The 26775-nt window shown below is 39.5% G+C and overlaps 1 protein-coding gene across 1 annotated transcript in view; it reads right to left on the reverse strand.

Annotated features, from left to right (window-relative positions):
• Positions 1–26775, reverse strand: part of LOC149534254 (ATP synthase subunit B) — a 207022-nt gene that overhangs the window by 834 nt on the left and 179413 nt on the right. The gene's annotated exons all lie outside the window — the stretch shown is intronic.

Below are 26775 nucleotides of genomic sequence, written 5' to 3' on the forward strand. Positions count from 1 at the left end.
CCATGCAAACACACAAAAGTGCAGAGTTGTGCCGGATGACTAACATGATAGTGTTTTTACTTATATTACATCTCAAATAAATTTACATTGTATTCTAGTATCTTATGAAAATTATACTGTTTGATTTCTTTGAAATATATGTTCACAGTTTTAGGGAGAAAATTTATGGTATAGAGGACTTTCAACTACCCCGTGTTGTAGGTATTGCTTTAGTTGATAAGCTCTTTTTAATGTGATTTTTTTTTTCTAAGATGCATGTTTGTGAGATACTTTTTAATTTACTTCCTTTAAATTATTCTTTAATAACAAGAATCGGGAGCTTCTTTTGGGTTTAGAGGGGAGACTCCTGGAGAAAAAGTGAATCCTTTGGAGACATAAGGGGCTGTTTTACAGGGAGAACTCCTTTACATAGACAGTTCTTGTAGTCAAATCTGTCTTTAACTGCGACTACCATATCTTTACCTCTTGCCGTAGGTTTTGTAGCTTCTTATAGCAAGTTCCATAGTAGTTGTAACATGTTCTGTAGCTGCTTGTAGTGATCTAAATTTGCAGCAATAAGTAACTGTATGTGACATTCAATACTGATGGAAACTGCTTACCTGTAGCATGTCATAGCATTAAGGTACTTAATAGAGAAATCCAAATTTATAGAATGCATTCTCGGTTGCTTTGTATATACTAAGGGACAAGGGACATGGATGCAAGGACAATCTTTTCTTAACTTAATACCTTATCCTTGTTTCCATACCTAATTAGTTCACGTAAATTATTGTTAGGTAAAACTCACCATGATGAAGGATACCCATGGCTGATCTTAATAATTATAGACCAATGAAGTCAACTAATTGGATCCAGATTAAATAGTGTAAAATCCTTTGTTACTCATAGCCAGTAATATGCTTCTTCTAGCATCATAGCTATTAGCTTGGACATCCTTCCATGATACACGATATTCATATTTTCTCTTCTACTTCATTCACCCTATTGTTCAAGAAATTATAGTGTCATATGCATTATAAAGATAATTTAACAATTACATATTTTGAAATGGTTTTAATACTCATTTACACACAACCAGCATAGAAATATGAAACCATAAATATTGAAAGAATACTCCATGTTGCAGGCAATGACATGGAATAAGAGCCTATCCAGGAGCCTCTATTTGGTGAAGAGTTGTTAATTCTAAACTACAGGTTAGGCATCTGGAAATTTCCTTTATAGTTTGCTATGTCTTCAATCTGGAACCTCTCCAATCACACCCACTTATCATGTCCTCTCTTTATCTAACTACTAGAGTTATGTGAGTTAGTCTATCATGGTGGTCTCGTAGGCTAGCAGTTGTGGATAGAGATTCATACACGATATTCAGTGATCGGGCTTGACTTTACAGGTAGTTGAGAGCCAATTGGGTGCAGTTCCTTGATATTTGGGGGTACCCCTACATTTTAGGAGGATGTGGCAGTGTCCAAACGTGAGGTTCCACGGGACCATTCCATGGTTTCAATTTCAGGATGACAAGGTGTGTTCCCTAGTTTGTAGGAGCGTCCCTAGATTATAGGGAAGGGACTGCTAGTTGACCCATCTCGTCCGGAATCACTCACAAACAAGTGACATGGTCAGTTTCACATTTATTTGGTTAGGTTGGGCTTTCAGAGGCAAAATGGGGAATATTTAAATATTTCCCAAGTTAGCATTTAAATAATTTATAATAAGGCTATTTATATAGCCATTTCGGAGTAATAAGGAGAATATGGCTTCATTTGATCAAATGTGCCCTTGTGTTACAGCTTGTTGGAAAGGTCTTGAATTATTATAAACTATTTTCACTATTCAGAGACTTTTTTGCACTGAGTTATGACATTTTAATAAAGTAATTTTTTCCTATAGCCTGGACGCCTTTATTTGTGAAAATGTTATTTTATTATAAAGTGCAAAGTGTAATTCTCATTTGGGGTTCCATTTGCACTTAGGAGTTATAAGGAGATGAAGACCTAATTGTTCATTATCTTTTGGCATTTTGAAACTTATGAATTGTGAAATTTCTCTAGAAGGACAATTTTGTCACCGAAACTGGGAATCTTTCAGTGGTATCAGAGCCTTGATCTTGCCAGCCTGTGAATCTTATTGACACTTCTATGGATCTGGGTAGAGTTGAGATAAACAAGTTTTACACACAGAGAAGAGTTCAACTCAAGCAAGAGTTTGGAATTGAACAAGAAACTATTATGGCAGATGAACACAAAGGTGCCAGACAAAACCAAATGAAGGAGGAAGAGAGGGAGATGATGCGAACTCTCATCACTACACAACCGAGAATAGTTCAGACCTTGGAAAGGTTACAGGGTACCTTGGAACAAATGGAATTGGATAGACAAGGAGGAAGGCATGAGAGACAGGGGCGGACTAGATTAGTTTCAGTTGCAAGAAGTCAGCATACTCATAGATCCCATAGGAGTTGGGAGCTCCCTTCATTCCAACGGACATGCACGCCCTCATACACTAGTTAGGGAAAGACCCCTACTTCCACAATTTGTACTAGGTGAGCAGCTGACACAGGTAGAGGCACCCGAGGTGGGATTCCAAGATTCAACTATGGCAACTACGGATGAGTGGAGAGCCCTACCTTCGAAGGTTAGGGATGCTTTTCCTCTTCCCCAGTATTGTGCACAGCGAAGAGATGCTGCCAAATTCAGAGGAGATAGGGGTCATAGGCCACAGTAGAACAATGACCTTAGTAGAGCTACTAGGAAGATCACATTGGTTACAAATGATGGTACTAGTGGTACGAGTGCACGAGCTTGGGTGCACAAGCTAGATATATATCTATCTTTGAGGCCCATGCTTGAGCATGATGCTACTTAGTTCATGGTCTTACATTTAGATGGGGTTGCCTATGGCTGGTGGCACCATGGATTGGTCACCCAAGATCATGCCATGGTTCACTCCTATACAGAGTTCACTGAGCATCTCATTACTTGGTTTGACCATAAGGACACAAAACTCTACTGTAGGGAGTTGGTGCATCTTAGACGAATTGAGCATGCAGAGGCGTATGTTAATGAGTTCAGCGTATTGCAGTTATGGTACTTGATATGCCTCAGAGGCGGAGTGTGATGTTATCTATTGAGGGACTGCAAGATAGGCTTGAGGGATTGGTACGTGCTTTCAAGGATGCCATTGATGTGACATTGAGACTGGACAACACCCCTACTTATCAGACAGGTAAGTAGCCATTCAGAGACTCACGGCCTCCACAAAAGGCTAATACCTCACAAAAATAGAGGTGGACAATCAGCTAGACCTCCCAGGATAGACCAGGAGACAAGGAATGATTTGAGAAAGAGGAAGCTATGCTTCTCCTATAAGGAGCCATGGGAGCCTGGACACCGTTGCCTTGGTAAAGGCAAAGTTCATTTGATTGAGGTGACATTCAAGATGGGAGATGAGGAAATTCCTGACATTGACATTGAGGATAGTCTACAGAAGATTGAGCAGGAGCATCTGCAATCGGAGTTGGACACTTCTGAGCCCTTGGCGTCAGTTAAGGTGACTATGGCTACTTTATCCAATTATCCTAGATTTCATGCATTTCATTTGAAAGGAACACTTCAAGGTCAGTGGGTTATGAGCATGGTAGACACAGGCGACAGGCACAATTTTATTGATCAGAAATTAGTGGATAGGCGTGGCTTGCAGTATGAGGTATTCGTTGGTTTTGGGGTGAAGGTTGCAGATGGCACAATATTGGGATGTACTAGGAGGATTCCTCAACTTAGCATTCAGATGGGGGATTATACCTTGGTAGATGATTTCTATGTAATCCCACTAGAGGATTATGATGTGGCTTTGGGCATGCAGCTGTTATAGGGTATTGGATAGTACATTATTGACCACCGTTGTATGTAGTTAGAGTTCCTTTCTGGAGGGAAGAAGATTATCTTGAGGGCAGCATCAGATGGTGGACCTAGGGAGGTGTCTTCTCGCAGGATGGAGACTATCATTAGACATGATGACATGATTTGGGCTACACATTGTTATGTGAAGTCCAAGATACCTATACCTTAGGATGGCAAGGTATTTCATGTTGGTATACAATCAATGATGGATCAGCATGGTCAGGTGTTTGGTGATATACCTCTAGGTGTACCTCCTGATAGAGGATTTGAGCATGAGATAGAGATGGAGGATGGAGCTAAGCTAGTAATCACTACTCCATATCGTCATCCTAGAGCATACTAGGATGAGATTGAGAAGAGCATTCATGAGTTGTTAGACATGGGGTTCATTTGTCCTAGCACTAGTCTTTTTGCTTCTTCTATGGTACTAGTTAAGAAGAAGGATGGGACTCTGCGGATGTGTATAGATTAGAGGGCCTTGAACAAGAAGACCATAAAAAATAGATATCCCATTCCACGCATTGATGAGTTGTTGGATAAGCTTCATGGAGCTATCTACTTCTGTAAGATTGATCTTCATTGAGGCTATCATCACATACGTATGCGAGATGAGGACGTACATAAGACTGCATTCCGTTGTCACTATGGGCATTATGAGTTCTTGGTGATGCCTTTTGGTCTCACAAATGCACTGACCACTTTCCAATCCTGTATGAGCCATATCCTCAACAAGCAGTTGAGAAAATCAATTCTACTATTTTTCAATGATATCTTGATTTATAGTTGTACTTGGGAGGATCGTCTAAGACACCTAGAGGAGGTACTTAGCATCATGCAGAGTCAGTCTCTATTTGCTAAGTTATCCAAATGTGAATTTGGACTTAATAAGATTGTATATTTGGGCCATGTGATCAGTACTGATGGAGCGAAGGTGCACGAGGAGAAAATCCAGGCAATTTAGAATTGGCCCTATCCCAAGAACATTACTGAGTTACATGGTGGTTACCGTACGGGTAAACTAGATTAATGCATACAGATAACTAGAACACGAACAGCAGAATTTATATTATTATTCGCATATGCCCACAGTACATTATACTTTGATGATAAGATCTCATATCTACAATGCTTCCCGAAGGGGTTATAAATACTTTTTGAAGAACTTTCCCGAAGGAGTCTATCGGCCAGATACATTATGCCCGGTACAAACTATTTACCATTCGGCTACATAACAAGACTTTTTCCGAAGGGACCCGTCGGCCGATGCACAATTTCTAACGATGACATCATCCCCCTCAAAAAGAAAAATCGTCTCCTAATGACTAGCAAAATTAGGAGACAACCCACAATCAAGAAAGGAAATACTAGAGAGAAGATGTCCCAGAAGAGTGTTGTTGACGACGTAACTCATACACCTAGTCAGTCCGGATGCGCAGATCTGTCTGAATCTGTGAATTAACCTCTACGGCCTCCTTTAGTATAAGCGCAGCATCCATAGCCTGCCTCTTGCCCACCCCTAACTCATGCTCTGCCGCATCTTTATCTCGGATAGCTGCGTCCCTCTCCTGTACTATTGCTGCCATATCCTTTAATAGTGTTGCCCGTTCTGCTGCCCAAGCTACCTGCTTGTCGGCCAAATCAGTGGCTAACTTTTCTCTTGTCTCTTTTTCAACCGCGAGAGATCTCTGGGCTGCAACACTGTCTGCTGCCCTATCCGCCTCCGCGCGCTGCCGCGCATAGTAAACCTCTTTGTACAGTCCCACGATCTCATGTGCCAACTTCATCATCGGAGTGTCACTCGGTCCCATTTCCGGCTCAGTGGCCCAATCTGCCAACATCTCTGGTGTCTCAACTACCGGCCAACCTCTATCCACAAAACAAGTTTGAAATCGCTTAGGACAAATCCCCCGAATATACGCTCGAATCAAATGCCACTCCCTTTGCCAAGTGAGAAGCTTGAATCGCCACATCATGCCCCTTCTTCAATGCAGACTTCATAGTCCTAAGGTAGTCCCTGCACCTATCCTCATCCGACCCGTAATCCTCCTTGGCGAAGTCATCCAATGACCATTCTGCATCACTATTGTCCTCCTCATCAGCGGGAGCCATGCCCACATCCGGTGCCGCCTCCTCTGCTATCGGCGCAATCACGGCATGTGGCATTCCCTCCTCCTGAGACTGAGGCTCTGGTACAGGTGCTACTCTGGAATAGCTGGGGGACTGAATGGATGAGCCACGCCTATCAGGGACGAGTCGGAACTGCTGCCTCAGAAAAACACTAGCTCTATCCATGACCTTTGGTTGTTCGGGCTGCGCTGGGTCCGTACACTCCTGCACTCCTCTGTCTGGTACGTTCTCTATTGGAAGTGCCTGAGCTTCTGCTGACTGTGCTACGGTAACAACTGTTGCTGGCTGACTTATGGCAGGCACCACGGGTGCTGCTACCGGAAGTGCTTCAGGGGCTGAAGAAGTCTCTCGGTTGACGGGTGCTGTCAGTTGGGCAAAGCCGACTGTAAATCCTGCTCCCGGCCGGATAGGAGAAGGCTGTACCCCGTGTTGCCATGGTGCGACTAGTGTAACTGCCTGGTGGGATCCTCCAATCATCAATATCGGTCGCCGAGTCTGTCCAAACCCCGAAATGTGAGACATGTAGACTTCGGGGCACCAACTCGGAAGTCATAGGAACTGTAGTACGCGGAAATAGCAAGGGGGTAGCCGTGACAATCTGAACCTCCTCATCATCCTCACCCTCCCCTTCTTCTTCCTCCACACTATCCTGCTCAGAAGATGTCTCCTGTCGACCCCTGTCAGTATCACCTGCCATGTCCATCCGGGGCCTCTTATGGCCTGCTGAACCCTTCTGCCCAGAGGTTGTGTCCAAGTGCTTCCATTGCATGATAGGAGGTTCTCCTGGAGCTAGTGGTCCAGGCTTTGCCTCTAACTCCTCCGTTGGAATCATCCATGCTACGGCATCAAGGAATAGACCAATGGCGTAATGGGGCATATACAAGGTCTTGTGCTGGAGAGTCATGAATTCATGCATCTGTTCAGCCAGCACAGACGCCCAATCGTACACTTTCCCAGTCATTACGTCGTTCATCAAGGATACCTGCAGAAATGTGATATCCGATGCCCTAGAGGATCCCGTGAGCCTGCTTTTGACCAAGTCCATCAAACACCGCCATGGCCCTTCCTGAATGTCGATTTTCTTTAAACCCCTTCCCTTCGATGTCTCGGCTAATACCGCTTGTTCTGCTTCAGTCAAATCTCTACATACTAATCTGATTAAAAATAGCTTCCCATCCTTTGGAATTTTCTTCAGCTGAATCTTTCTGCCCTGCTGCCCTGGAATGCCAAAAACACATGTGAAATCTGCTGCCTTAAATGATACCACTAAGTTCCGTCCCAGATACTGAAATGTGCTCCTCCGAGAAGCTCTGCCATATGTCTCGATCATAGTACGCAAATACCCTTCATAATCTCGAATGCAAAAAACAAGCATCTGAATGGCCCATTCAACCTGCGCTCTTCTGATAGCAGAACTCTTATATTATTATTCGCATATGCCCATAGTACATTATACTTTGATGATAAGATCTCATATCTACAATGCTTCCCGAAGGGGTTATAAATACTTTCCAAAGAACTTTCCCGAAGGAGTCCGTCAACCAGATACATTATGCCCGCTACAAACTATTTACCAGTCAGCTACATAACAAGACTTTTTTCGAAGGGACCCGTCAGCCGATGCACAATTTCTACCGACGACACATGGATTCCTTGGTTTATGTGCATATTATGTGAGGTTTGTGAGGGGATTCTCTCAGTTAGCAACACCCTTGACAAATCTCACGAAGAAGGGAGCCTTCAGATGGACAGAGTAGGCACAGGGGGTCTTTAACAGACTCAAGGAGGTTATGAGCACTCCTTGATTTCTCACAACCTTTTGTACTTAGAGTGTGATGCTTCAGGTGAGTGTATAGGGGTTGTTTTGATGCAGAACAGACATCCCATTGTCTAGGAGAGTAGCAAGCTGCGTGACAATGAGAGGTTGTATTCTACTTATGATAAGAAAATGTTGGCTATTATGCATGCATTAGTCAAATTCAAATAGTATATTGTTGGCAACAAATTTGTGGTAAGAATTGACCACAATAGTCTAAAATATTTCCTTAATCAAAAAGAGCTCAATGATCGTCAACAAAATTGGGTAAGCAAGATTCAAGCCTATGATTTTAACATAGAAATTATTAAGGGGAGGAAGAATATTGTTACTGATGCACTTTCTACGAAACCTTCACTTGATGTCCTATGTTCATTGAGTGAGATTTCAGCAGATTGGAAGGTTCAACATTTAGTTGAGTATTCTAAAAATCATGGATGGATTGGCACAAGATAATAAATATAGAGTGATTGATGATGTCAACTACTGCAAAACCAAAGTCTACCTTATTCCTGAATCATAGTTAAAGGGGCAAATTTTGCATGCTCTTCATGATACTCCAACAGTAGGGCACCCCAGTTATGGTAAGACATATAGAGTGGTACGGGAGTGATTCTCTTGGAAGGGTCTCAAGGATGATGTCTTACGCCATATTCGTGAATGCATGACTTGCCAACAGAACAAGACAGAACATACTTTCCCGACAGGTTTACTACAGCCCTTGCCTATATCGAAACAAAAGTGGACGGAAATCTCTATAGACTTCATTACAAGTCTTCCTCGAGTGCAGGGGAAGGATTGTATTTATGTTGTGGTGGACAAGTTGACTAAATATGCCCACTTCTTTCTGATTGCAATTGATTTCACAGCATCCCAAGTAGCTGAGATATTCTTCAAGGAGGTGTTCAAACTCCATGGTCTCCCTAAGACCATAGTGAGTGACAGGGACAGCAGATTCTTGAGTTGCTTTTGGCAGGAACTTTTTAGGCTCACAGGCACAAAATTGACACCTAGTACTAGCTACCATCCTCAGACGGATGGGCAGACATGGATAGTTAATAAGTGGATTGAGGGGTATCTGCTTAACTATGTGTCGAGCCAGTAGAAGGCATGAGTGTGTTGGTTGTAATTGGGCGAGTATTGCTATAATACTACACACCACATGTCCATTGATATGTCTCCTTTCTAAGCTCTTTATAGCTACGATGCATTATCTTTTGTTGATCTGGCTTTGAGTGACAACAGAGTTCCTTTGGCACAGGATTGGTCACAAGAGAACCAGGATATCATGAGTTTTCTCAAGGAGAACTTACAACATGCACAGAATCAGCAGAAGATGTATGTTGATTGGCATAGAACCAAGAGGGTATTTGAGGTGGGATTACATGGTTTTCCTATGCTTACAACCCTATCGACAGAGCACCCTTAAAGGAACTGAGAAGCTCAAACGTCGTTTTTACAGACCTTGTAGATTTCTCAGGCGAGTTGGAGGTCGCTTATGAGGTTGATTTACCACCTAATAGTAGGATTCATATTGTGTTCCACGTATCGTGCCTGAACAAGGCACTGGGGCAGCATATTATAGCATCACCCAATTTATGTCCTTTGGAAGAGGAAGTTAAGTTGACTTTGGTTCCTGAGGAGATTCTTGAGGTGACGGAACAACAGCTAAGAAGCAGGGTGATTCAAGAGTAGTTGGTATGCTGAAGTGGTCTACCCATAAAGGATACCACTTGGGAGGGTGAATCCATTTTGCAGCACCCAACATTGCAGTTGCTTGTGGCCAAGCATCTCCGAGAAGGGAGGATTGTCATGTCCCCTCTTTAGTTTGACTAGCAAAGTTATGTGAGTTAGCCTATCATGGGGGTCTCATAGGCTAGCAGTTGTGGATAGAGACTCATACAGGATAGTCAGTGACCGGGCTTGACTTTACAAGCAATGCGGAGTCAGTTGGCTGCAGTTCCTTGATTTTAGGGGGTATCCCTACATTTTAGGAGCATGTGGTAGTTTTTAGATGTGAGGTTCCAGGGGACCAGTCCATGGTTTTAGTTTTAGGATGATAGTGTGTGTTCCCTAGTTTCTAGGAGCATCCTTAGATTATAGGGAAGGGATTGCCAGTGGACCCATCTCGTTTGGTATTAGTCATAGACAGGTAACATAGTCAAATTCATGTTTATTTGGTTGATTTGGGCTTTTAGAGGCAAAATGGAGAATATTTTAATATATTTAAATATTTCTTAAGTTAGCATTTATATAATTTATAATAAGGCTATTTATAGAGCCATTTCAGAGTAATAAGGAGAATATGGCTTCTTTGATTAGATGCGCCCTTGTGTTATAGCTCATTGGAAAGGCCTTGAATCATTATAAACTATTTTCACTATCCAGGGACTTTTTGGCGCTATGAGTTATGCCATTTTAATAAAGTAATGTTTTTCCTATAGCCTAGATGCTTTTCTTTGGGAAAATGTTATTTTATTGTAAAGTGCAAAGTGTAATTGTCATTTAGGGTTTGATTTGCACTTGGGAGGAGTTATAAGGAGATGAAGACCTAATTGTTCATTATATTTTGGCATTTTGAAACTTATGAATTGTGAAATTGCTTTGGAATGGCGATTTTGTGGCTTGGGATGAAACCCTCAAGTCTGGACTCTTGAGACACAAACCTCAACAGGTCTTGGTGATTGGAGTTGTATTTCATTGCATTCAGATTGACAGAGGAGGTGGTCGATTTATCTTAGTATTATCATTTGAGTGGAGTAGGGCACTTGCAGCTGGGCGGTCAGCTTTTGGCAACAGGCATTTCATTGCAGTAGCTCACATGGGGGTTGGAGAAGGTCTTTTCTTCATCACTTGACGCCATAGCTTCCCTTTGGCATTGGACGGTTCATTGCAGCAATTTCTTTAGAGTTGAATCATTCTCAAAGCATCTCCCTATAGCTGGTGTTGATCCCTGTTTAAGACAGCATTGTATATTGGCAATGATCTCTTTGAAGTTAATATATCAAGTTGCTGGTTGGTTCAAGTATGCATTGTTTCAGAATTCAATAATGATAAAATTTGCAGCATATGTTTACATTTCTTAAGTGCTATTTATTTCCTATTTGTTATGCAATTATTTTATTTTTGAAAAACCCCAAAAAACTGAAAAAACAAGGAATAGAAAAAAGAAATCAGAATTCAGCTAAGATCATTCAGTGGTAACAAATGCTAGTCATAGATTTAGATTTCGAAACAAACGGTAATTTCTACAGTCACCGGAATTGGGAATCTTTCACCACTACAGATTTACTATACACAAGGGATGTTGCATTAATATTTAGCATTGTAAATGTTGCATATAGATATATTGAATTAAGTTTGTGAGTTGTGTTGTAAGGAATTGCATTTAAATTTCAAACTTGTTTTCCAATTCCATATATTCTGAAAAAAATACATAAAAAAAAATGTAACTCAAATTTTCTTTTAGAAATTGCAAACTCAAAAACTTTCAAAACACACAAACACAGTCCCTGTGGTCAAGTTAGAGCCTGCAGGGCTCTTACAATATGCATCTATGAAAAGTATTATAGTTCTGGGCTACATATTTTATTCAAATAAAACAGTCATAAACAGATCTCTTAAGTAAACACTGTCACACGATGCTCATGTCCAGATCACAGATCTGAACTATTTTCTGTTCTTAATCTTATTTTCTTTTTTTCCTTCTGATAAACAAATAGATGAATGTGGGCATAATAAGGTGACACATAAATGGTTGATGTTTGAATAATAAATTGATTGATTTGATAAAGATTTGATGATTGATTTCTGATTACAAGATTTGAATTGATTGATGATGATTTGATTGCTTGTTTATTCACTCTTTTGAATTGATCTTTTCTACTTGATAAATGTTTGATGCAACCTTTGTTGAATCATTGATTGCTTGATTTCATGATGCATTGACAAGCGATGATGTAATGATGCTTACATAGAATGATCTTCCATTTATAATTTACAGTAAGAAACTTTTGATGCATTGATAAGTGATGATGTATTGATGTTTGCGTAGAACGATCTCCCCTTTATAATTTATAGTGCAAAACTTTTTCAACTAAGTATCGCTCTCTAAGATGATTCACTATTTAAATGGCCAACATTGATCAACCAATCGTTCCCAATTGATATAATGAATTCGTTTGCTGAAGGTTTTCGTCAAGTCCTTTTTGTTTTTCATTTTGTTAAGCCTATGCTTGATTTTGAAGACCTTAAAGTCCCTTTTTGCATTTTTGAGTGTTAGTTTGGATTGTTTTTTTCTTTTTGTTTCATTCAATATCTTGCTTTCGATTTACCCATCGATTCGGTATATCTTAGGGCTTAATCGAACTTGTTAATCAAAAGATATGACTATTTAAGTGCCCAAAAAGTGGACTCTCCAAGCTCAATTGCATATTTAAAATATTGATGTTATATTTTAATGTTGAGTTGCAATATTCAAAAATATAACTTAAAATGACTTTATATTATGTTTTTACGTTACTTTATCACCTTTGATTTATAAGTTACTTTATTGTCAAAAAATGTTAGGTGGAGCAACTGTCAGTTTGTTCAAATTCAATCGCAAAATAGGTAGACCAGCCGCAACGTATGAGACAGTCTCTCATAGCTTAATGTGAAGACTTCCCCTTCTCACCGTTCCTTAGATCAACTCAAGGTAAGCAAGAAGTTGAGAGATTTTGTAAGGAGTGTTATCAATATTCTTTCCTCTTTATCTTTCAGGAAAGAATCCACTTACCCGTGGAGCGAGTAATGGGAAAGATTTATCCCTAACTACACTTCTATCTAATAGCTACAAACAGTGATATTGATAAACCAACACCAACTCAAAGGCTGACTAAAAGCGTACTGGTTTGGCTCTAACTTCTGTTTTAATCTATTTTCTAAGAAAAACCTCTACCATTGGGGTGAAAAGACTTCCAGAAGTAAGGAAATTCTAACTATTTTTGTAAAATTGAGATGATAACACAAGCTACAATCAAAGCTTCTAATATATGTATTATCACAATCGCTCCCAGTCAAAGATGGCTTCTTGGTATTCAATGATACGCCATGTCTACATTGCTCCAAGACTTGTCAGGGATGATAGAAATGATCTTGATGTGCTTTGGAGAAAACAATCAAGTCATCTAGATACACAATGATGCTTTCATTAATGAAACCTTTCAAAGTAAGATCGATTGCTCGCTGAAATGTCACTCCAGTATTGATGAGACCAAAAGGCATCCAACGGTATGGAAATGTGCACCATGGGGTAGTAAACATCATCTTATACTAATCATCTTCCTAGACCTATATTTGTTTGTAGCCCGAGAAACTGTCCAACAAAGATAACAATTTGGAACTAGCAACACTTTGTAACACTTGATCCATGACCGACAGTGCATAGTTATCCTTGAGGGATAACTAATTCAGATTGCGGAAATCCACACATTTGCAGATTTCTCCATTCTTTTTCCTTATAGGAACTATGTTAGCTACCCATGATGAATGATGGATAGGAAAGATAATACCTACCTCCAACATCTTTTGAATTTCGGAAAGAATGGTTCTCAAAATCTTTGGATTGGACTACCTCTACTTTTACCAAAAAGGAATTGTACCAAACTTCAAAGGAATGTCATGTTGGGCTTCTTTGGGATTGAAAGATTTTAGATCTTTGTAAGAGTAAGCCTAAACATCCTTGTATTCACAAAGCAATATTATGAATTTCTCCTTCTCTTCATTAGAGCGCTAGTTACCAATGTTAACCAGTTTAGGATCCTCTTTAGTCCCAATGTTGTATTTTTCATATTGTCTCGAGGAACTTATCCTCGTACTTTGTTGCTCTTTGACATATCTATTGTGCTTGTTAAATTGTTTTTCTCAGGAAATTAGACCCTTGAGGATCTTATTTCCTTTCAATCGATTAACTTCATGACCAATATAAGGATCTTCATCAGAGATGACCTCATTTGGTGAATTTTCACCTCCTTCAACGTATATATCATCAAATCCTTCCTTGGATTCAAGGAAATTTATAATCTGGGTATCATCATTGAACACTTGCCAATGTTTGCAATTATCTAGGACACTTAGTCAATAAACCAACTCTATCTTGTATATTCCATCTTCGGAGTCTTGGTGAGGAATGAGCAGTGGCTGAAACGACAAGTGAATCAGCCCTATCATTTAGCTTTGTAGGAATCACTAAGTTATTGAAAGCATCAAATATCTTGATGATATCCTAGACTAAATCACAATAATATCTAAGTCGGTCATTTTTGGCTCAATATTGACCCTTGACATACATTTTGCCTTGGACCTCTTCAAGGTAATGAGTCAAAGTATGAACTCCATAGCTTTCACCTAATACATTGGGTTGAATGTATATTGAGCAATTTGGAGGGGTTTGGCAGTGGTAATACAAAATCTTGGCCTATGTTGACTGTGTTGGTATGTTTACACTTCCATGAATAGTCTGGCCATTTCCATGAGAACGATCCTATTAGTAGGATATCTCAGTAAAGTGTATGGTTCTCCTTGAAAATACCCCTCTCAAGTAGGTGAAAGTTGGAAATTGCAAGAAAATGTACCCAATTGATTTACTCTTTCCCATGCCTCATCTGATACTCTTTTGATTGCCAACTCCTTGTTGAAAAGGCACCTAAACTACCCAATGATTTGCTTCTTGTACCCTCTTGTAATGATGCTTGCTTTGTGTTAGCGTAATTTGATCATATTAGTTTCAAATGGGGACTAGAGGTTGATTTCCTTTGGTGGAGAGTCCTGAGAATGTCCCCATGGTTACAACAATGTAGACCAAATATGAATTTAAGTTTAATGGTGATGATGTCCCCACATGAATCAATTGCTCGCACATTGTTGCGCTTATGAGCTCTAAATGTGTTCTTTGATTCAAAAATCTAAAAGATGAACTTAAACATCCAGGTCTCAAATGTTTACTGTATGGGGTAAATAGATTAATGCATATAGACAATTAAACAAGAACATGCAACAATAGTACTCCTTTTATTATTCCCATATATGTTGAAGAGATTACATAGTGCTTACAATGATGATCATTACAATGATCTCGGATGGTGTACATAAACTTTCCGAAGAACCTTCCCGAAGGGGCCCATCGGCTACATAACAATTAACGACCACACGCTTATCTACCCGTCGGCCACACAATATTTATCGACGATATCAACCTGTCAGCTACACAATATTTATCGACAACATCAACCCGTCGGCTACACAATATCTACCGACGACATCACCGCCCCCCAAAAAGAAAAGTCATCTCTTGACGACTTCAGAACTAACAAAATAGGAGACAACATAAAATATAGAAATAATATATACTAGAGAGGAGGCTGTGTTCCTGAAGAGATTCGTCCCGGCAACGGAACCATGAATCTACATTTCTTTGGATTTAAGGCTAGTCGCGCCCTTCGACATCTTTCCATGCATTCGCCCAACGCCGCGAGATGTTTGTCTTTAGTGCTGAATACGGACCAGTCATCCAAGAATGCTTTGAAATTTCCGACAAACATTTCGTTGAATATGTCCAGTATGATTCTTTGGAACGTAGTCAGCGCATTGCATAGGCTGAATGGCATTCTGTTGTATGCATACACCCCGTCTTCTACCACAGATGTCGTTTTCAAGTTGTCCTCTTCTACTATGCACATTTGATTATATCCCGAGAACCCATCCATAAATGAATAAATCTCATGTCCAGCTACCTTCTACAATATGCTGCCTGTGAATGGTATCGGGAAGGGGTCCTTGATCGTTACTGCATTGAGACATCTGAAGTCGACACATATCCTGATTTGGGTGGTATCCTTTTTCAGGGATATGACTATGGGTGACACCCATTCACTTCTTTGGACCTTAAAGATAATACCAACCTCCAGCATTCGGTTAATTTCTTCTGTAACCCGCGCCGCATAATTTTTATTCATCCTGTAAGGTCGCTTCCGTATGGGCACTGCACCTTCGACCAACGAGATGCGGTGAACACACAGCTTCGGCAGAACTCCTTTCAAAACCTTATATGTCCAGGCGAATACATCTTTGTATTCCAAGAATATTTTAAATGCCGCTGCTTTTAGTACTGGATTCCAGTTATCCCCCACTAGTATATTTTTTGGTTCGGCCTCATCTTCCAAATTCATGGTTTATACTGTGGCTTCGTCGTATCTCATCGGCTTCCCCTCACCGAATAGATGTGCCGGTGTTTCATCCAGTGGTGCATCCCCTTCTTTTATTTCCCTTAACTCTTTTGGAAATCCATCTCCACTATGCCCTTCCTCTATCATTAGTATGTTGCAGCTCTGAAATAGCTTGTAATCCTCCATCTACCAGTGAAATAATCCATTCATCGAATCCAAATCATTGTCCGTTGATCCACCTTCCAACCGTAGGACTCCTTTTGGATCTGGTTCCATTCGCTGCTTTCCTTCATCCTCTTCTTCGGAATCAAATGAGAGAGCTTCCTTGCCCACCATTTGTGTGTAAATCAATAATGAATTTTTGCCCTTTGCTTTCCAGTGACAGTGTATTCTTCTTCCAGTCATATGCTTAACATTTGCGTGTACAAGCCATCCATGGCCCAAAATGGCGTCATATCCTCTCCTCTTTAGTGGGATAACAACAAAATCAATTAGGAATGGCTATGTTCCAATAGTTACTGGTTGTGCCATCAGGACGCCGAGATGTTTAATGTCGTGTTGGTCCGCCGTAACTGGAAGGTAGGTGGCCACATCAATTGTCCCAACTTCTTCCAAGTATCTTTTGGTAACACATTCACGCCTGACCCTCCATCCACAATTGTGTTTGTCAGAATAGTTCCTAGAATTCCCATCTCGACGACCGTCATATGTCGTCCAAATGCAAGGGCTAGAAGCATTGGGTCCTCTACACTTGCTCCAATTTCTTTCTCCCTTCCTTGTTCTCCTAGTAATTTAGCAGTTGGAGCAACGTTTGTGAGTGTCGATCGAAGTTGAGGCATTGTGAGCAGCAGATTGTTTATTTTGACTAGCACTTTCATTTGTAATATCTGTCGTATGATGTTTTGTTCCGTGCAGTTCCTTGCTGAGGTACTAAAAGTGTCCTTCAATTGTGATTTCTCCGTCTACGTTGCTTTCTCAATTTCTGCCCGCGTTTCTTATGATCTCTTCTTTTCTTTCATTAGGATAGGGTACAGTTTTGCTTCTTTACGGGTGATTGCCAAGACTTCGTCTGCGCTGATGCTGATCAAATTCACTCCCGATTTCGGGCACTAGGCATCTTCATGATCTCCAGGACTGCACCATCTGCATAACAACTTTGGTGCGTTCACTGATGTACAGTTCCGTGCGAAGTGGCCCCACAAATTGCATGTTCGGCATTGAACCATCAGGTAGTCATTCGCATCGTACTGAATTCGACAACGGCCCCCGTTATTATTGTTGGTATTGTTGTTTTGCCCTCTTCAATTATTTCTGTACCCACCCGAAGTGGCACCATCACTGTTGGTGTTTCCACTCCCACCTGACGCAGAAGCCTCCTGTGTTAGAAGCACTTGTTGATGTCCTCTTATTTTCATATTGAAGGGGCATTCTTTTGTGGAATGTTCCATAATTTGACAGAGATCACAGAATTGGTTTTTCGGATAGGATCCCTTCATGTGATCTTCTGTCTTACATTCTGTGCACCATAGCTCGTTTCCCTTTGTCTCTTTCTGCATATTTTTAAATTCCTTCATCATTCAAATCATATCCTTCCAGAGAGCTCAGACCTTCTTGCTGCCCTTTTCATCGTCACTGCTATCTTCTCCGAAAGACACGTTATCTAAGTCGGATGAGCTACTTTTCTTCTTCTTTTTCATTTTCTGTTCACCCTCTAAGTCCATCGCTCGATTGTATGCTTTGATGTATGATGATGGCGGCACAATCTTCATTTTCTTCCTTAACTCCGAGCGTAGTCCCTCAATGAACCATCGTTTTTTCAGCCCATTTGCCAACTTACTTTCCATTTTATTTATTAATTATTTTAGCTTTTTGGCATATACATGGACAGTTTTATTTTTCCCTTGCTATGGTGTAAATCTCTGCTACTATCTCATTGTCGTCCTACAGCAATTGGAACTCGGTGATGAACTCTTTCTTAACTCCCGCCCATGTAGTTAATTTTTGGGGATCGCCATTGGCAAACCAATCCACTGCTACACCCCTTAGGGTCGCTGGAAATTGTCAAACCCATTCATCTGTGTCGGTTACGCCATTGGCTGTCCAAATTGTTTCACATGTCTTACAGTGTCTGATTGGATCGGCCATTCCATCACCATCAAACTTTGGCAATTTCTCCTTTGGTCCTGCCATTATTACTTGATTTTGTGCACGGGCGTTGTTCTATACTCCGACACGAGCACTGTTCTGCACTCCCACATCGGCGCTCTGCAGTCCCACACTAGCACTTTGCACTTTGACACCGACACTTTGTACTCCCACACCGACACTCTGCACTCCAACACCGGCGTTGTTTTGGACAGTTGTCTTATTTCCAACAGCTATGTTTTTTGGTGGAGAAGAGTCTTTGTTAAGCGAAGTTGTCCGTTCTGAAAGTGTATTGCAGACGAAGAGTTCACTCCATGCTCGTGCTCCCTCGGCACTCCGAGTCGTGCGAGTTAATTCCCTTCTATCTAGATTCTCTTCCCTCGGCATATACAGGTTCAAAAATTCCTCCCTTGCTTCTTCCACCAAATCCAACCACTGTCGAGTCTCTTCCAACAATTCTTCGGTGTCCGTTGGCAATATACTGAAACCTATGTCTGCGCTCGACCTGTTGTGCGAAAATTAAATTTCTTGTGCAGTGTGTATTCCATCTTTTCCCTTTATCTTATTTCTATCCTTGTTAAGCTGATTTGGCATTAGTTTTCATTCCTCTGCCTTCGTTCCAGGTCCATTGGGCAATGGTGCCAAATGTTTACTATATGGGGTAAATAGATTAATGCATACAGACAATTAAACAAGAACATGCAACAACAATACTTCTTTTATTATTCGCATATATGCCGAAGAGATTACATAGTGCTTACAATGATCTCGGATGGTGTATATATACTTTCCGAAGAACCTTCCCGAAAGGGCCTGTCGACTACATAACAATTAACGATTACATGCTAATCTACCCATCGACTATGCAATATTTACCGACATCAACCCGTCGGCTACACAATATCTACCGAAGTTCATTTTGATAAAAAAACGAAATATAGAGAATTCCAAGTTGGAGATCTTGTTCTACTTTGAGACAAGATGAGAACCAAAAGGAATGCATGAAAATTTTGACTTTGGCAATTCCTTTCACAATTCAACAAGTTGCAAGCAAAAATAGTTTTTTGCTTGCAATTTGTGATGGAAATTCAATGCCACTACCATATAGTAGACAACATTTGAAACATTACTTCCAGTGATTATCAAATAAGTACCCCTTGTACATAGTTTGCACATTTTTTGGTAGTAGGTTTTTTTGCTTTTTATTTTTGTTATTGATCAATCTCTAGACTCTACAACCCAATGGAGTGGATGAAGGCACTTAGACAACTAGATTCTATGTCACTATTTCTTTTTAAGAACAAACAAATGGCATTCCCCAAATAGAGTCAGTTGTCCTCTATTTTGTCATCACAAAATGGAGGTAACAATATGAAACTTATTCAACTAAGTCTCACATCTCTCTAAGATGATTCACTATTTAATTGGCCAACATTGATCAACCAATCATTCCCAATTGACATAATGAATCCTTTACTAAAGGCTTTCATCAAATACTTTTTCCTTTTCATTTTATTAAGGCCATGCTTGATTTTTTAAGCCTTTATAGTCCCTTTCTGCATTTTTTATTGTTAGTTTGGATTGCATTTATATTTTCATTTCATCCAATCTCTTGCTTTTGGTTTTCTCGTCAATTCGGTATATCTTAGGACTTAATTGGACTAGTTAGTCAAAAGATATGACCATTTAAGTGCCCAAAAAGTGGACTCTCCAAGCTCAATTGCATATTTAAATATTGAAGTTATATTTTAATATTAAGTTGCCCTTATTGAAAAATATAACTTAAAATGAATTTATGTTATGCGTTTAAGTTACTATACCACTTTTGATTTATCACTTAAGTGATTTAAGTGACTATAGTGCATTATATAATCTAATATAATGTTCAGATTTATTTTAATGTTTTGTTTAAAATATTTAAGTAGAATGTTACTTTTAATTAAATATTTACACATAATATGTAAACTTTTTAGTGTAAATATTCTATTTGACCCCTTTAAGTGATAATTGCTTAATAATCAATTAGACATGTACTAAATAGAAAATTTAAGTTATGCAACTCAATAACATGTCTTTTTTGAAATATGGCACATGTTATTGGATCTAGAGAATGTGATTTTCTTCTTGCATGCAAATGCAAATGACCAAAATATGCAAATGCATCTCTAGAGTGCAATTTTGGCTTGTCCAACCCAAATCCATTATAAGTCAAGACATATTTTAAAACATGCAAACACATCTAGAGAGTGCAGTTAAGGTAAAAATAAAACATGTTATTGCACTTGGAGAGTGCAATTTTTTATTGAAGATAAAAGGTTGACTGAGGCAAAGTTTTTGCATATTTTAAAACACGCATTTGCATGTCAAGAGTTCAATTTGCATCAAACATACCTTTTCCAGCCTAGGCATTACATGTTGTGAGCCTTCTATAGTGCTATTTGCACTATAAACACATTTTTCACATGCATATGCCTCATGCGTTTGGGTTTCTAGAGTACGATTTACACTAAAGAAATAAAAACATGTTGTCTCCAAGGTATTTTAAACATGTAATGAGACTTCAAAGAATGTGATTTGCCTCTTGCTTGCATATAAAGAGCATTTGAAGGGCATTTTCTCCAAATACATGCAAAACATCACAGGCAATGGCAGCCCAAGAATGCGATTTGCACTAAAAACCATAAATGCATTCATTTTTAAAACATGCGTTTGCATTCCTAGGGTGTTATTTTGGCTTTGACTCCACGCAAATGCTTCTCAAGTCCACTTTTTCCGTTAGGACCTAAATAACATTTCATGCGTATGCAGGTCTAGAGTGTGATTTGCACCAAAAATGCTTAAAGGTTGCAATAACATTAAATGTTTACATGTAAATGGTGTTTGAGACCACATTTTGCATCTTGGAGCCAAGAAAGCCCATGTTTTAAGGCCTTCTAAGTCTGATTTACATCAAATACGTTTGAAGAAAGAGAGTTGCAATAAAATTTTGCTTATTCATGCAAATGCGTTTGCCCTTGGAGACCACAATTTGCCTTAAAACTTTGAATTTTTCAAAGGTTTTTGGTTGTTGCATGCAAATGCACTTGGAGAACCTGATTTTGGAGAAGACTTGTTCATCCAAATTTCTCTTTCCTCCATTTTTGGCTCATTCAGCTTCAAGTAAATGTAAGGATTCAACTTTGTTTACATTTCTTACTTCTTTCGCTGCAATATTGCATTATTTGGCTCATTTTTTTCCATTTGTTCAAATGCAGCCCTTGTTTTTTGCATTTAATGTATAAATAAGTTTGAAATAATCTTCTTGTTGCAAATGCAAAAGTTTTTCAATTCCAAAAACGAAATTGCACCTAAGAAGAGATTTTGAAGTTTGTCTAATTTAGTCAAAACCAAGAGGTAACTTTTTATTTTATTTTATTTTTTCTTTCTTGTTTGTTACTTGTTTTTATTTATTCTCGGAAGAAAGTTGAGGATGTCCACCCAAGAATGCAAGTGCATATACATGCTTTCATCTTCCATGCCAATCCACATTTCATTCAGTTTCCAAACTCCATCCCCCAACACATGCAATTACATCCTTCAAGCCCAACTACATATTTATCTCAAATAAAAATGATTCATTTTTACCACACATAATTACCTCTAGAGAACTCGATTTTGGTAAAAGGTCACACTTTTAAATACCAAAGTTATCATTTTCTACTTATCCATATGCATCCGACTTGCATTCTTGATCATTCAAACAAAAGCCTCATCCTTGCTGTCATGTCCCCTTCTCAGCGTTAGTGTTTTGGTGCCAAGTTAATCTATCTCTACATCCAGATAGATTAACGGTATTAACTAACAGGATGCCTACCAGTCACAACGGAGGTTTAATTTTATATACTTAGTACTTTATTAAAGTGTGAATAGAGTCACTTTATGTTATAAAGTTATTTACTTTATAAAGTGGCTTTAAGTGACTACAGGACGAAAATGGTATTTTTATCCCACATTCCTTGGTCCTTGTTTTTCCCCTCACTTCAAGGTTATAAAAGAAGAGCTTATATTGGGATTTGAACATACAAGAAGTTATGAAAATAATGCACTTCATTTTCTGGTTGCTTTAATGTGACTGGTTTGAAAAACTTAGAGGACAAAATCCTTTGAGTTTAGTTGCCGAGAGATTTGGACAACACCCCAAGTTTCTCTCTCTGAATTCTACAGTATGGGCAGAAAATCAGCAAGGATGGAATTAAAGCACTGGAGGTAAGAAGTTGTAAATCCCTAGCAATATTGTGGAGTTCATTATCTGATTTTAAGTCTAGAAATAGACATTTAGGCAGAAGTTTAGGGGTATGGATGTTTAAACACAGAATTGGGTTCGTAAGCTCCTTCCAACAGGTTGAAGACAGAGTTCAAGACGACATTCCCAATGCTTGGGTCGAGTGACATATTTACATCTACATTCCATGTACAGTCGCGAATATTGAGAGGACGGCACAGTCACTTTATCTCCGGTAGATACAAGACTCCAGTCTAGGCGTGATGTGATTCAAGCTGCCAGGATTAGGTTTACCTCCAATGGCACGTATCTACTGTATTTACACCACAAGGTATCGTGCGGGTGGAAATCGTGGAACAGAGACACTCACATCTTCACTAGCTGCGGTCTGGGCATTCTCTTCTATACACAGGTGCCGGAAATTCCTTAGGCAAGTGACAATCGGCATTGATATGCAGGGAAGCCGTGGAAGACTTGAGACATGACTAGGCATCGGGTTTATTGCTGCAATCACATCCGCAGGCATCTCCCAACAAACCTGGGTCTGAAACTCACTATTCCTTCTTCATGGTGAAAGTGCCAGGGCAGGGCTACGTTTCATATTGTTTGCTGAGTTTTGCAAATGGCTTCAGAAGCCTGTGTTTAATATATTTTGGTTTTATTTTGGTACTGAATTTAAATATTCAATTTCTCCACCTTACATTGTATTCAATGGAAATATCTAAATAAAATAGACTATTCTGATTATACGTCTATGAAAAAATAGAGTGTTAGACAACTGTTTGACCAAATACTTCTGATATAGTTCTGAATACAATGGTTGGAAAATTCACTAAGTTTATTACACTTGTCTATAAGAAATCCATCATTCTAAGTCCGATCTTGGCCCTTTTTGTCCAAATACATGTTGTTATGTTCATTTCCAGTCATCATATGTGTTCCATAAGTATATAATCAATACTTCGAACACCTATTCTTCATAGATCTTCTATTGCAAACCAAAATCTATTGCCTTCATGGATCCAATCCCTTCACGAGATGTATTTAAAGTTTGCAATTTCCATGTTGCAGTGCAAGATATGTTCACGCCACCAATACACAAAGGAAAGAAGCAATATCAATATGATAAGGACCCAGCTCACACAACTGCATCACTTGTTTCATTTACTCTTGATCGAATCTCGGATCCATAGATTGGGCATGTTGACATGTCCAATTTCTTGTAGAGACTCCAAACTCTTGCCAACAAGAATATGCAATGTATCAAGTAGACTAACATTCATCTAGTATCCACCTTCCATAAGGCTGCCCTCAAACCCAAGTTCGTCATGGGACGTGCGTGTCATTTTAGCCCCAAATCTAAAATAGTTAAGGATGTGGATGGTAAGGTACTTTTCACCTTAGATTGAATAGTTTGCAACTTCCATGGTGTAGCGCAAGACATGTTCACACCACCAAAACACAAAGGAACGAAGCAATATCAATATGATAAGGAGCTAGCTCATGCAACTGCATCACTTGTTTCATTTACTCCTGATCGAATCTCGGGTCCATAGATTGGACATGTTGACATGTCCAATTTCTTGCAAAGACTCCAAACTCATGCCAACAAGAATATGCAGCATTTCAAGCAGACTAACATTCATCTAGTATCCACCTTCCATATGGCTGCCCTCAAACCCGAGTTCGTCTAGGGATGTGCGTGTCATTTTAGTCCCAAACCAAAAACAGTTAAGGATCCAAATGTTGTTGAACAAATCTTCAAAGTCCATCCAACTTCACATTGTGTGGATTTGTCCAAAGAAATGTTTGTGCAATTGTGGAATCAAAGCAAAACAGATTATCGAAGGCATGCAAATGACAAGTGGCTAGAGAATAAGAGACCCAATTTTTCTAGATGGCCGAAAACAATACATAAATCTGACTTCTCTCCAAAAGCTAATGATTTAATAACTCTCCTTAGCAAAATCTGTGGTCTCAAAGAATCCAGTAACTTTGAGACATGGATGTTTAAGTTCTTCTTTCAGATTTTTGAAAACAAAGAATTCATCTATTGAGGGGAGCTCATAAACATAACATTATGCAAACAATTGATTCATATGGGGGCATAATCACCATTCTACATGAATTCACATTTGGTTTACATTGTTGCAGCCATGGGGACGTTCCCAAGACTCTCTACCAAGCGATCAATCTCTAGTTCCCATCTGGAATAACTATGATCAGATTATGCTAACATAGAGCAAGCACCATTACAAGAGGGTAGAAGATGCGTTCCTTGGGCATTTCGGGTGCCTTTTCAACAAGTTAGCAATCAAAAGAGTATCAAATAAGGTATGGGAAAGAGTAAATTAGCTCGGGTGCATTTTTTTGCAATTTCAACCTTTCACCTACTTGAGAGAGGGGTATTTTTAAAGAGAACCGTACCCTCTGCCGAGATATCCTACTGATAGGATCATTCTCATGGAAATGGCCAGACAACTCATGGAAGTGCAAAGATACCAACATAGTTAGCATAGGCCAGGATTTGGCATTACCATTGCCAAACCTCTTCAGATTGGTCAATATACACTCAACTTAGTGTATAAGGCAAAAGCTATGGAGTTTGAACTTCAGGTCATTACCCTGAAGAAGTTCAAGGCTAGATCCGAGTTTATCTATCGAAGAATACATTCAAAGATAAAAATGGCATTCACCCATGTTCATCGCATGAAGGATGTGCGGATTGACTTGCGCACTGAGATTGATATCATGAAGATGGAGTACTCTAGGCTTACGTTGCAGCAAATCAGCGATCTTAACATGGTTAAGATTCCAGAAGGATTTGAGTTTGAAGACAATGGTGTGATCCTGGATCTAGAACATCACAATACTCAACCTGAAAAGCTTTCCCTCTTTCCTATTCAATAGCAACAAAAGGAAGTAATTTTGTCCATTTTACTGAATACCATCAAGTAGCTAAAAAGATAAGGTCTCAAAAAAGAATACATGCGAAGGTTGGCATATATTGCAATCATTTTGGGCCCATTGGAAGGAAGTCTCAAGGGGAAATCAAGAAGAAAGATGGTTCATCCTCCTCAGTGCTAGATAAAACTCTCAAGTTTAAGGTCAAAGGAGAAAAAGATGCAATTTTCCCCTCGAATTCTTCTGAAGCACCCCTGCAAGCACAAGAATTTGATGAAGGAGACGTAGAGGAAGAGGGAAAGAGAATGATTATATCTCCCCCACAACCACTAAATAACCAAGAGCCATCTAATCAACAGGAACCACTCTTGGATGTCGTAGACAATGATGTGGGTTCACTCTCCACTATATTTACGCCTACCATTTCCATCTCAAAGGTGAATATGTCAGAAATCCCTATTTCTTCTGTAGCTACTATCCTCACAATAGAGCAATGTGAAAACTTCGGAAAGGTATTTCATGATTTTCCAACTCTCATAGAAAGTCAAGTTTCCCAACTTGATACCTCAACTGTAGGGTTTGAGATGTTTGTGACAAAGTCATCTCAAATGACACCCATGGTTCCAGCTATGCAAACTGAAGCGTGTACTATGACAACAAAAATACAATCAGGATCAATGTCTTTTGTAGCCAGTATTCCAGTTTCAACAGATGAAGGTTTTAGTCAACCTGCATGGTTGGGAAACATCACCGTGAGCAGAAAGATCATACTACCCCCAGATGATCGCCTTGCAAAGAAAAAAAATCTAAGATCCCAAAAGGCGAAGGTTGTCTGAAGAATCTTTGTTGATTCTGAGATAACCAGTTATGCTAAGATTGCAGAGCCTTTGGTGGATGAACAAGTTGTAGAGCTTAATCGCTCAGATTATAATTTCAACAAAATTGACCTTGGTAAATAATCACGGCTGGGATGTTTACAGGATGCCCTGGATGCACTCTTGAATTTCTCAAAAGGCAATCACAAGCTCTGGGAAAAGAAAAATCAACTGAAGCACGAGAATGCTCGTCTTCACAAGATCATTCGCCAACAATCCTCGCAACCCATGGTCATCACATCACAAACAACTTAGGTGAATTGGATAGCTGAAGTAGCAAAGGCTTAGTTTGAAGAGATTATCTCAAATGGAGATCAATCGGTTATAGATGCGCTCAAAGTCCTTGAACATATCAGAGGCGTTGAAGAAAGACTTCATGAAGTGATTGCTTCTTTCAATCAAGAGACCAATACCATGAAAGAAGATTTGGGTACCTAGGATCAAATGGTGAGGTGTGATTTGGATGTCTTGATCTCATACGACATGATTCCATCCCTTGATATATTCTATGAATATCTAGGACTCATGGATCGATCATAAGGAG

This window comes from Cupressus sempervirens, chromosome 10 (assembly GCF_028749045.1).
Source record: "Cupressus sempervirens isolate cs-2001-9-10 chromosome 10, ASM2874904v1, whole genome shotgun sequence".
NCBI lineage: Eukaryota > Viridiplantae > Streptophyta > Pinopsida > Cupressales > Cupressaceae > Cupressus > Cupressus sempervirens.